Genomic DNA, 13501 nt, shown 5'->3' with positions numbered 1-13501 from the left:
AGAATTCTAACTTCTGTGGTATAACGCCGTGTAGTCCGTTTAAAATCAACCTTCAAGTAAAGTGAAGTTGAATTTCAACGGACCAAGTTGCGTTATATCTCTGAAGACAGAACCCTTCGTATACACCTATCTGGGAATATCAAATCCTACAGTTATATCCAAACTAAGACTCAGGAATGCTATAAGAAACCGGCTAAAGAAATATCCTCTTATGATGCTGAATACTTTCTGGAAGGTGGCCGAGCTTGAAGAAACATGCAAGACAATGCAATGTTTTAAAAAATTGAACACTGGGTACACAGAATATATTTTTTTAATTCGCTTAATGGGGGGTGGAGTCCAACTAGGTCCACTCGACACGGCAGCCACTCATTGTACCCTCCCCGGGTGATTATGATGATGGAGAATTTGGTGGAATGAAGATTGACAGGGGAGACCGAAATAAGTAAAACGTAAAAAGTAAAGCTATCCCTGTACCAGGCCGTGAAGGCCCATAGGGTTGTGAGACGTTGAGGGTCCCACATTATCTAGACAATCGGCTCAAAGATTGCGGTAAGGGGAGACCGAAATACTCGGAGAAAACCTGCCCCAGCGACACTTTGTCCACCACAAATCCCACTTCACCAGACCCGGGATCGAACCCGGGCCGCCGCGGTGGGAAGCCAGCGACTAACCGCTTGGCGCGGCCCTACACTCTATGGAACTTCAATATATTCTAGTTATACATTTAACATTTGTTTATCCAGTCGTCTGGTATAATTTGGTTATCATTGTGTGAGAAATTCCAGATGGTACAGTGCAAAATATACAAAACCGCCTGACGAAATTCTATTACTAGCACATCGCCAAGGTTACAACTCTGCGTGAAGCATTCCAGATTTGTGTACAGGATCTGTATAATTCTAATGGAGTCTTAACACCGTTCCTTATCCATTGTAAATTACGTTCTCATAACTGGTTACAAGTGATCAATACTGTAAAATAAATTCTTTCCAGAATTGCGGTATTCACACATGCCTACTGAACTAACCGCATTAAAATAATCCTTTTGCTCTTACCGAAAGGAAAGACGCTTTAAAATTCAGTGTGCTGCTATAGCCACAGATGCCTTCTTGATAAGATGTTGAAGAATGACATGCCTTTGCGAATTTATAGGACTTTAGGATAATCGAGAATGGAGCGTTATAAGCTCCAGAGAATTATCTCTCAGAACAGTCATTTCAAATTTCGTAACTTAATTTTTTCAAAACAAAAAACAATTATTGTCGTGGGATCTGATATTTTAACGGCGGTGCCTGTGAAGACTACTGTGCTCTGGTAAGTGACGTCGTGTAGTCTGATAGATACCAAAGCAAATGGCGTTACATCCTACAAAAAACAATAATCTTCAAAATGTTCCAACTTTTTGCTGGCTTATTGGTTGTGGATTAAATAGCAAAGTTCATACGAAGCTGATAGCAGTGCGCGTCCGCACTTGTAAACTGGTTGTGGGCACTTGGGCGATGTAGCTGGAAAAGTGAACATATCGACATGTCACTCAGTGGACATGTTCCATTTTCCTTATAAGCCATTTAGTCACGGTTAATTGCGCGATACTTGAGATTCTCCCAGCTCTGAGTATGAAATTGACGCCATGAAGTCTGGTAGAACATCAGGAACGTTTCGGAAGAAATTGCTGTCTCCTTTTTCATACAACATATTTCAGGAGAAAATAACCTTCACAGTTACCGTTGTGAAAACCTCACACTTCCCGTGACCTGTGTCTTATGCGAGGCTTGTTTTACGCAAGCATGAGCATTTGGATTAGACTGGGGCCACACGAGCACACAAAATGCGTCCGTTGTAACGAACGTTGTGACGTCCGTTGTAGAGGGACGAATGCTACGCTTTCTTTTGGCTCTATTGCAGACAAAAATTACGCACCGCATTCTGCAACTGTGTGGTGTCCTCAGCAACGTCCGTCATAAAGTAATAAAACAGGTTCATTCGAAAAGTTATATGAAGGTAAAAGGGACTGTACTTAGCAACAGCCATGTGTTAAACAGTGCGCATTCTTGCAAGACTACTTAAAGTGGACCTCAACAATAAACCATTGTCACGTGTCCGAGGTTCCGTGACAAACAATTACTGGGTTGTCGTTCAGACGAAGCTGTTTATTGGACAACCCTTTTACAATTACACTTACAATCACAACTACAATCGCTCTGACGTAACTTCTCCAGACGGTGCGACCTCATTAGTCCGTCGTCTCTGATCTGGCATCACTTCTCTGTTCTGATCTGACCTTCTCTGGTTTCTATTCCGTTCGAGCCTCTTAAAGTAATCTCCGCGTACTGCCGAGAGAACACCTTATCCAAGGGTTCTCTCTGTCTTCGACGCAGCGTTGGCTAGCGTATCCATTGTTGTGGGAACTCAACAATTCTGTATCTATTATCTAGGCAATTTTCTAGGTAGCGGTCTGCCTATGTATTCGTTGCCACTGAAGTATGCGTTCTTATTGCAGCCGTTTCGTAGTAATGAATGTTATATATCTAGCTTTTAGGCGCCACGCCACAGTATATTCTATTTTAATCTATACAATTGTAATGTTTGGATAACGCAAAATAAAGAAATTTGATGACAAGCAGGATACGTGTACATAACTCAGTACAACTCATACCGGAGTTCTGTAGGGGTTTCGTGTCTACTTAAATTACTCGCACAGCGTATAATAATGCCACTACGCGCCACTGTTCTCAGAGTAGACATGTAATTTTGGAGGAAGGGAAGTAAGAATCTGCGTGTCGCCATGTTCCCCATCCTGTGACTCCGTATCAATTTTAGGTTGAAACTCAAGAGTTATATTGACTAACAGTGCTGTAGCAGAACAAAAGTTTCAGCATTGCCAAAGACCGGTACTGAACACGATCCTGAGGCAGTTCCATGCACTTCCCATAAGTTAATTGTCTGAGATCAAACATTATTTAATTCTCCAAACCACTTCTTGGTTTTCCAAATGATAGTTCACCCACCTGTTTCATCGCCAAAACGGGTGTGTGTTCCTTGTCTCCTCCAGTCTTCCTGCACTTCTGGCCCATTGTATGTTCCCAGATTTCACTGTCGCAACGCAGTTAGTTCATCTATACGAATCTCTAGGCTCTGTTATGTAATTTTCTAACTCCTAATTCATCATCCTTACTTACTTACTTACTTATGGGTTGAGCCCTTCTTGAGGAGCCACCAATTCTGCAGCTACTCAAGAATTTCCCAGCATTTACAGAACCCGAAGGTTCATTACCGTGTTCACAAGATCTCTCCACTGGTCCCTATCTTGAGCTAGATCGATCCAATCCATACCATTCCATCTTATCTCTGTAAGATACATTTTAATATTGTCCCCCCACAAGTCCTTAGGTCAAAATGTTTTTCTGAGCCTTATGAACATGTACGATTATGCTGTAATGCATGAGGTTGAAGTGTCGGAATTCATTTCGTTTTCGTAATGTAGCCCTAAATTTCTTAACCACATTAAAAATAGATTGAAGTATTTCATATACACTTATTACAATATAATATTGCAAATTTTAATGTACGAGTATTTACACGCAACCTTTGCTGATTTTCTGTCTTAATACTTTGAATGATTTAGGCTAACATCAAGTTGTAACGAAGAAAGCAGTCTTCTGGGATTTGGCACGGTGTATATGTTGTGTTAACCGACGTTTCGGAGGAAGGTATCGCATCCATCTTCAGGGTAGAAGAAAAAATATAAGAAATTCGGAAGCGAAGAGACCGCGAAAACCGGTAAAAGCAGTCTGCTTTACCATCCTGTGTAATTACTCCTTCAGCTTGTCCACCCACGAGTTTCGAATGAGTTGCATAGTGAACTGACCTCGCTGTTCTTGTTGAGGCAGTTGAGAGCTGATGTAATGAGCAGACATACAGGCACTCTACTAAAAACATCACATTCAAGGAGTCAGACTGACTGCAGGCGGAGTGATTAGCAGGCATATTATTCCTTAATGCAAACTCGTCACGAATATCGTAATTGTTTTGTTCGGACGGACCCGCAGTGATGAAAGTAAGGACTCAGCCTTAGTGAATCGTCTTGGCTCTTCCTCAGGCTAAGGGGGCCCATACAAGTTCAAGTCTGGCTCGCGAGTCCGACTTGGCTCGGGTTCCAATGAGCCAAACTCGTCCGTGTGTAGGCCGTCACGCTCATACATGTGTGGTGAAATTAATCCGAGCCCGGCTCCTGGCCGAGCCCGACTCGCGAGCCAGATTCGTACGTGTATGGGCCACCTAAATCGGAAAAGCGTTTCTTTGAATGGCCAATTTGAGGCATCCTGTTACTGAAGGGCAGGGTAAATACACACCTGTTCGGAAGGTTCAGGGTTCAAATCTGGACTCGGAGACTGGCTATTCTAACTGTGATTTATAGACATTTTCTTCAGTACCTCCAAGCAGATGACGGGATAGTACACAAAACTGGTCCAGACCGTTTTCTTCAATGTTTTCTCCAATCTATTATTAACAAAACATCCTATCATTCAACGATATACTATAATCTGGGCTAGTGACATTATCATAAGTAAATAAAAGTAAGAAATGTCCTATGCTCTTTAAAGGACAAGCTTTCTTCATCATACGCAATTATAATAACACGCTTTTTATATTGATTTCTATGCGCTATGCATAGAATAAATAAATTAAATAATAATGTAGAAGTTATGTCTACGTCAAAGTCAATAGAAAGTCCGTCGAGTGTAACAATTTTTAGGTCACTTCTTTATCACTTCTGCCTTACATGTTTCGGTTTAATAAAACCATCATCAGAGGCACATAGTACAAGCATGAAAACACTGCCGTTGTTTAAGATGTACACAGTTATGTTTGCTGCGTGAACGCTGCTACAATATGTCGACGTGTAAAAGCACAACACTTGTTAGGATTGTTGAATGCACGTTCAATTCTCACATTCATCCGAAACTGCCCTCAAGTTAAAACGTCAATGTTAAAATATTTAAAATTTAAAACATTTGAAGTAAAATGTTAAGCTCCTCCTTGTTAATTCATCCCGAAGATGTAAGGCAGAAGTGATAAAGAAGTGACCTAAAAATTGTTACACTCGACGGACTTTCTATTGACTTTGTGATTGATAGTGTAACGGACCAAAAATGAAACAATTCAAAATTATGTCTACGTGTTTCATCACGAAACGTGATGAAACGTGTTTCATCGAGGGGTCGGAGTTCATGTTCCGGTAATATCAAGAATTTTCTTTTCTTCACTACGTCCAGACCGGCTCTGGTGCCCACCCAGCCTCCTGTCCAGTGGGTACCGGGATCTCTTTCCCCGTGGGTAAGGCGGGAGGGGTGTGAAGCTGACCACTCACGTCCAACTAGTGTCGAGGTCAAGAAAATATGGATCTATACATCCACTCCCCCATACACCTTCATGGTGTAGTGCTTAATTCGTTAAGCACAGGGACAACTTTACCTTTTACCCTATTTCCAATATGAAGCTCACATAGAACTGTTTTTGTCCGAACCGTTTCATATGAACGAACATCTGTTGCATAAAATGAAATATAAATTTTACTAGTTTACTCTTACAAATTGTCTGTGTATTTGATGTGGTGTTCTGCTGTAAGTACTCACACAGCGCACGAAGTAACCTATTCAGAAATTGGTTTTATAAATCCTCATGTTTCATAATCCCGTCAGTTTAATTCAGTTCCTACCAATACAGAATCGCTCCAGAGATCCATTTCAAGCTGACCTTACACTGTAGCTTCCAGTTTTCAAGTGAACTCTTTCCCACGGTAAAAGGCTATTGTGTGCAAGCTTGTGCCTGGCTTACATTAATTTCCTTCTTCAGGGGATATGACAAATGTAGCCGAACGGGTATAAAAATCGCGAGGTTCTTCTTGATTACGGACAGAAGCGTGTAACGTAAAAATGCTGACTCACTGTTGCTTTATATCAACGGACAGCTCAATAATCAGAATTTGGCTTAATGACTCGTATAACTGAGAACTCCCATAGCACTGAAGTTTATTTCATTTATTTATGTTTCTTGTTACGTGCTTCCTGCTGGGTTCTTCTTTGGCTTATTCTTAGACATTGAAGGTGAAAGAGACATGTTCCGAAATTTCCCTTGCTTTTCAGCAAACAACGCTGCGTTATATCGTAGAAGATAGAATTCTTCATAACCATAGCGTTGGTGACCCAAAATCCTACAGTGTGCAAGAAAAACCGCAAAAAATTTGTTGAAAGTCGCGGGTTTGATTCGCGATGTCACTGGATTTATCAATTGACCTTATTCTTCCAGCCGCACTATGGCTTTGGATCGAAAGAAATGAGTAACAGGAATATCCCTGGGGGTAAAGGACGGCCGGCGCGTAGGACTGACAACCTCACCGCCATCTGTGAGCCGATTGTCTAGAAAATGTGGGGGCCTCAACTTCTCACGATCCTATGGAGCTCCATCAGTTGTTTACAAATTAGCTAACAGAAAATGGTGCATCTACCTGTTATTGCCTTGACATTTAATTGTTACCTTAGTATATAAAGCAACATTAAGTGGATGTTTGAGTACAAAACTAGTTCGCACATCAATTCCTCGACAGTCGCTAGAGAAACGCGGCTGTTTGGAAGACCGCGGCTGCTGTTAACACCCATCAAAGATTAACAAGGTTCTCTATTCTTTCATTAAGAAGGCATACGAAATATCGCGCATTAAAATGATACTCAAAATAATATGCAGGGCTCACGTGGGTATCGGAATAGGAAGAAGCGCAGTTGCAGTCTGGAAGCCGGGAAGCTGATTGTGGTACCATTACAGAACTCTCCACGAACTCACTCCTTTGTTGCCTACACAAATTGACATACACAAAACCGGATGCTTTGAGTGGAGAGACTATATACAAATTGAAAAGCACGGATAATTGAAATTACTGGTTGGTGAGAGATCACGGTATTACACTGTCACGATTTAATGACTAGACACGAGGTTTTAATTTGTAATTGGATCTACTGAAAACTTAGAACTCCTAACTACATAGCTAATATATACGGTTAGCAAATCACTATATAGCAGTTCGTTACAATCTGAAGCAAAATGGAGACGTATAGAAACAATTCAGGAGGTGGTGTGAGGTTCTAACAAGATAGAACTAAATCCATGGAAAGCAGATAAAGAAGAAAAAGTCTATAAACGTAAATCCAAGGACAACATGTTCTGCTTTTGCTTTAGAGGAAGGCACGATATTCTTTCCAGTGCAAAATATGAAGACACAGTGGCAGATCCACCCTTTGCTCTGCCTATGTACTGCAGAACTCACACAGTTCTCATTGAAATTCACACATGTTGAGACAGGTCATCACTTCGGCTGTCTTCATACGTCGGTCACCTCTCTCATGCTTACATGAGAAGACATCTTACCGGGAAAGTGAATTTTTCGCACTCGGCCCCATGCATAAAACATAAACAATATGCACTTATGTTACTATTCTTCTTGAATATATCATCTGAGGGCGCATTTCCATGGGCGACAGTACATGATATGCATGTTCATATGTTTTAGTCTTGTGGGTTCTAAAAATAATAGCCCCTCTCTCTTAATTTATGTAAACGAAACATTAAATCTCTACATATCTCAGCGTGTTCTAACCGCGGACCTTAGAGTTCTGGGTTCCTGGTAGCAGCCCCTCCTAAGAATGAGAGTTCAAACGTCTGCAACTTTGCCATTCATAACTAAAGTCATTTTCGTCTTAAAGGAGTGAAGAATTCGATTCTTCGTTTCACGGAAGAAAATGATTGAATCATAAGCTAGCTCAAAACCATCCATCCTTCCTTCCATCCATCCATCCATCCGTCCATCCTTCCATCCTTCCTTCCATCCATCCATCCATCCATTCATCCGTCCATCCATCCATCCTTCCATCCATCCATCTTTCCATCCATCCATCCGTCCATCCTTCCATCCTTCCTTCCATCCATCCATCCATCCTTCCATCCATCCGTCCATTCATCCGTCCACCCATCCATCCTTCCATCCATCCATCTTTCCGTCCATCCATCCATCCGTCCATTCATCCGTCCATCCTTCCATCCGTCCATCCATCCATCCTTCCATCCATCCATCTTTCCATCCATCCATCCGTCCATCCATCCATCCGTCCATTCATCCGTCCATCCTTCCATCAGTCCATCCATCAATCCTTCGATCGATCCGTCCATCCATCCGTCCGTCCATCCATCCATCCATCCATCCTTCCATCCGTCCATCCATCCGTCCATCCACCCATCCTTCCATCCAGCCATCCGTCCGTCCTTCCATTCATCCATCCGTCCATCCTTCCATCTGTCCGTCCTTCCATCCATCCGTCCATCCTTCCATCCATCCGTCCGTCCTTCAATCCATCCATCCGTCCGTCCATCCATCCGTCCATCCATCCATCCGTCCGTCCTTCCATCCATCCATCCGTCCATCCTTCCATCCATCCATCCTTCCATCCATCCGTCCGTCCATCCATCCATCCATCCGTCCGTCCTTCCATCCATCCATCCTTCCATCCATCCATCCTTCCATCCGTCTGTCCTTCCATCCTTCCTTCCATCCATCCATCCATCCATCCTTCCATCAGTCCATCCGTCCATCCTTCCATCCATCCATCCATCCATCCATCCTTCCATCCGTCTGTCCTTCCATCCTTCCTTCCATCCTTCCATCCATCCATCCTTCCATCAGTCCATCCTTCCATCCATCCATCCATCCATCCATCCATCCTTCCATCCGTTCAGCCAGCCAAGCATGTAACTAACTAAGGAATAAATACAATAATAAATAAACTAACCAAGTTAACTCAACGCAGCACAGTTCATGCTTAGAGACTGGCCGTAGCCGTGGAAACGTTTACGGTGCCTTTAACACGTTTCCAACCGCAGCGAAACATCAGCCACGAGTTCGAGTTCTGAAGTGCTGTATGAATGAGAGGTTTATTTTAGCCTCGATATTTCAGCCAGTGAAAGGACGGACTTGGTGAGGATTCCATTCCGAGGAGACCGGTTCTGAGGCCCACTGAGCCTCTAATCCAGTGGTACGTGCGAGTAAAGTGGCTGGGGCCTGAAGCTGATCACGTGATCACTCATCTTCATATAAAGCCGACATGAAGCCCGCGAAGCATATAGAGTGTCTCAATAGTCAGTTCATTGGTTAGTAAAACGTACACTACAAATTTTTAGAGATGTCTTTATTATTACCCGAATTTACAAAAGAAAAATGTTCTAAATGCGATGCCATGTTCACTGCACAACTGACAACTCCGTGATACCGCTCTACAAATTGACTTCAGGTTTGAATCAGAAGATTTCCGTTAACACGAGAGAGTGTTTTAGGTTAATTGAATTTTGGGCCACTCTGCATGTTCTTTCATCATTTATTGATAATAATAGACACGCCAAGAAGCGTGCAGTCTCTGAAGGAGTATGCAAAACCTCTACGTGCATTTGTTGTGTCTCGGCGCCCGAAATTACTGCAGTTTTAATGAAGATGTAGAGGCATAGTTGTCCTTGTGCTTAATTAATTAAACGCCATGCTAAGAGGACGTGTGGGGGAGTGGAGGTGTAGTTCACTCATTCTTAACCTCGGCATTATGTGGACATGAATGGTCAGCTTCACACCGCAACCTTTGTAACTCTGGGGAAAGAGCCCCCGGTACCCAGTCACTTAGCTCTTTCTAAGGGGCCCAACTGAGTAAGTGTCTTCTGTCTCTCCTGAAGATTCAGTTTCCGAAACGTCGTGTCCACTATTACAGAGTGTCCTCTATTACCTAGAATTCCGGACGATGGAAAAAGTCCCAAAACCCAGCAATTCTGTGCGACCAATAGCACGTATATGAGCTTGGACACATGCAATACCTCAAGAATTTTCATAAATGCCTTTCAATAACTGCAATATTTATACCTTAGATTATTTGCTCATTTTATGTAAAACTGTAAGGAAACAACAGAAACGGCAATAATAATTCAGTTAAATCCCTTCTATGTTTACGTTATGAGCTCAACAGCCAATGACTAGTTACAGAGCCAGCACGAATAGAAACAACGGCAATAAGAAAACATGGGGTGGGGCGGGGAGACCGAAAAAAAAAACCCAAGGAAAACTAGCTCAGCTAAAGCGTTTTACACTCAGACATAAGTTATTTAATATGTCTGTACATTTACAAACTGCATTTGCAGCAGAAACACATCTCGCTGAAAGGCACTGAATGAAAGGACAAAGTGGTAAAGTTAGGTATGTATATACTACTACTACTACTACTACTACTACTACTACTACTACTACTACTACTACTACTACTACTACTACTACTACTACTGCTCCTCGTAGTCGGTATAGCGACTGGCTACGGGCTGGACGACCAAGGGGTCGGAGTTTGGGTCCTGCTGGGGGCAAAAATTTTCACTTCTCCATGTCGTCCACACCGTCTCTGGGGTCCACCCAACTTCCTATCCAATCGGTATCTGTGGCGCTTCCCCGGGGGTAAAGCCGCAGGAGCGTGAAGCTGACCACTCACCTCCACATAGTGCTGAAGTCAAGAAAATAATGGATTTATACATCCACTCCCACATAGGTCTTCATGGCGTACTGCTTAATTAGTTAAGCACAAGGACAGCTGTACTTTACCACCAGCACCTCCGCCATACTGCTGCTACAAGCGCAAGTACAAATACAGTTTGAACAACATCACAAGTTTGAAAAAGCTGCCATGTCTTTGACAGGAGCACTTGTTAGCTTGCAGTAGACAATTTTGTATTGATGTAGTTCACTAATTGATTTCTGCCAGAGGCGATAGGTCGAACATTTTAATGAATCCTGTTTGTAGTTCGTGTAGAAGTGTAGAAGTGAATGTCTGGCAAGCTGCCTAATATCAGAATGGGTTTTGTATTGCATAGAAATCACATCCGTTTAAGATCCACTTATATTCCTTGTTCGTGTTTTCATGGTAAAATAAATATCTAAGCACAAATAACAAGGGAAGCAAAACCCGCATCATGTGGCTTTTTCGAGTTTTAAAGTGCAGTACAGGAGACTGCAGACTATGGACATTGGTTCCCCAATGAGAAAGACGCTTTATAACACTTGAGGTTCTGAGGTATGCACTTGGTCTCCATTTTTGATCGGGCGAATGTGCAAATCAGAATATTTATTGAACTGAGTCCAGTGATTGATCTGTTTCGATTAGTCGGTCCAGAGTTCAAGTCAGCATCTGTAGGTCACTGCATGGGAAACTATTCGTGACGTGAAAGAGCAATTAACAGGACAACTGTCCCTGTAAGTGAAGGCCAGAAGCATTTATCGGAGCTTGGCCCACGAGCCACTTCAGTTTATCTTTAAGATTTAGTTCTGTATTTGAGCTGTTGCCTATATTTTGCTCCTGTTTCCTTAACAAATTTAGTTCTATATTTGTCTGAGCTATGCTTATACGTTGCTCCTGACTAAATGTAAAGGTTTAAGACCATATTTGTTACAATATTGGAACTATTTCTATGATTTTAGGGCTTGTTGTATAACTCTGACATGTGGTAAAACTAAAGAAATTGATGTAATAAGAAAATGAAGGAAGAAGAAGGAGAAGGGAAGATATACGTATGAAAAGAAAGAGGGACAGGGAAGAGTACCCGGAAATGCAAAGAACGAAAGAAAGGCTGAACGATAGAGGTAAATTCGTAAATACAAATGAAGAGGAATGTAAAACAAGAAAAAAGTAAAAGACAGACATATAAATTTTAGGGTAGCAAAGAATCGTAAAGTAGGAATTATTTTATTGTTGTGCCGAAAGCTTGTTGTGACGGACTTGTTCCCCTGTTGGAGGAAGGTATTGTACGAGAAATTATAGTAGTTCAGGAATGGAGACTGCAAGTCTAAAGTTCGTTTGCAAGTGCAAGAGAAACGCACGGCTTCCGGTGGATGTCGCAGCAATGTGCCGCAGTGGTTGCTTACTCTGCAAATTCCTTGAAGAGGAAGAGAGAATTCGTGAGAGGATTCAAAGCAACAGATTCTATGGCAAGGGCAGTTTGCCGCCCGTGGAAGGGAGGAAACATAAACATTCATCTCGAGAAACAAAGCAACGAAACTTTATACATAATGACACAAAGGCTTAATTAAATAAAGAATTAGAAAATGTAGGATTAGGAGTGAAATGTCATCACAATGAATCGATATAAGTATTCTTTAATGCACTGGTTCTCAACCTCTTTTACATGACATAGATCTAGGGGTAAAAACTACATTAAATTGTCTGAAGACCAATGTCCCCTTTGTCACATTTTACGGCACAAAAGTCTACCTAACAAACAAAACCACTAACTTCGTGGAGCAGAATAATTATTGAGAAGTGGCTCAGGTAGTAGAGAATTTCTTTGGTTTTTAAAAAATACTGTGTTTAATTACTCATTTTACAAGAGATCACTATTTGTTTCTATCCTGAGACAGCTGAGTCGAGTCTATACCCTTAAACCTTATGTGTTTAAGGTCAATTGCAGTGATGTCATCCATCGATGAACATACATGGCTCCCAATAATTTCTTGGTTTCACATTTGCCAGTTACAAATTCTTATGCATTCCTAAACCCTCCATACCTGCTAAATGTCCAAAAAATTATGACTATTTTTACACTCTGTAATATGCACGAACATACTCGTATACGTGGTATAACTAGCAATGATCATATTACTAATACCTAAACATTGCCAAATAGTATTTCAATCTTTTTTGGGGTCCCAGAAAATTTGATGGCCGTTCCGTCTGAGACCAGGTTATAAAATTCCAGGTTCGAAGGGACCATACAGTTTTTTGACAGTTGAGTGTGCATTTGGTTTATATTCGACTCTAGCAAGAAGAGTTCTTCGACAAGGGACCAAGACACTTGGCCGAGGATAGCGGTGCAACGAATTATAACAGTGAAGAAGAAACGTCCCGCAGACGCTATAAGTGATCATGATTGTATTTGCGTGTGTAAAAGCGAGTGTCCAATAAATATTCGCTAAATCCGAATTCATTTGTCGCGTTACCGTGGCAACACGCGAGAACACGTGTCAGCCGAATTTTAGTGAACAACTGTACGCGTATTGTTGAGTGTGAAGCAATTACATGCCGCGCATGGAACGCGTCTGTCTGCCCGTGGAACGGAATTCAGGAATTCTTACGTCGGTTGTTTTTCACTCAGGAAGCGACGTTTTATTTGAGTGCGAGAAAGATACACATGGTGCAATTGTGAGAGGTTACAAAAAGTCTCTTGCCTCGTATGAATCGAAATGTGACGCTCTGCTACTGGGCGGGAATGCGGAAGATCTTCATTTCTCTGTTTCTATCGACACTGTTCATTCAGAACGTGTTAGATTAGTGTGTATTATCTGAAATTCTGGAAAACGGATTGATAGGACATGTCACATCACAGCTAGATGGCTCCTGTTTCCGGTTCGATTCTCTTTGAAAATTTCACAACTGTCGTA

Source organism: Cryptotermes secundus, unplaced genomic scaffold, assembly GCF_002891405.2.
Source record: "Cryptotermes secundus unplaced genomic scaffold, Csec_1.0 scaffold612, whole genome shotgun sequence".
Taxonomy (NCBI): Eukaryota; Metazoa; Arthropoda; class Insecta; order Blattodea; family Kalotermitidae; genus Cryptotermes; species Cryptotermes secundus.
The sequence above is the reverse complement of the archived record's forward strand: the minus strand, read 5'-3'. Positions refer to the sequence as shown.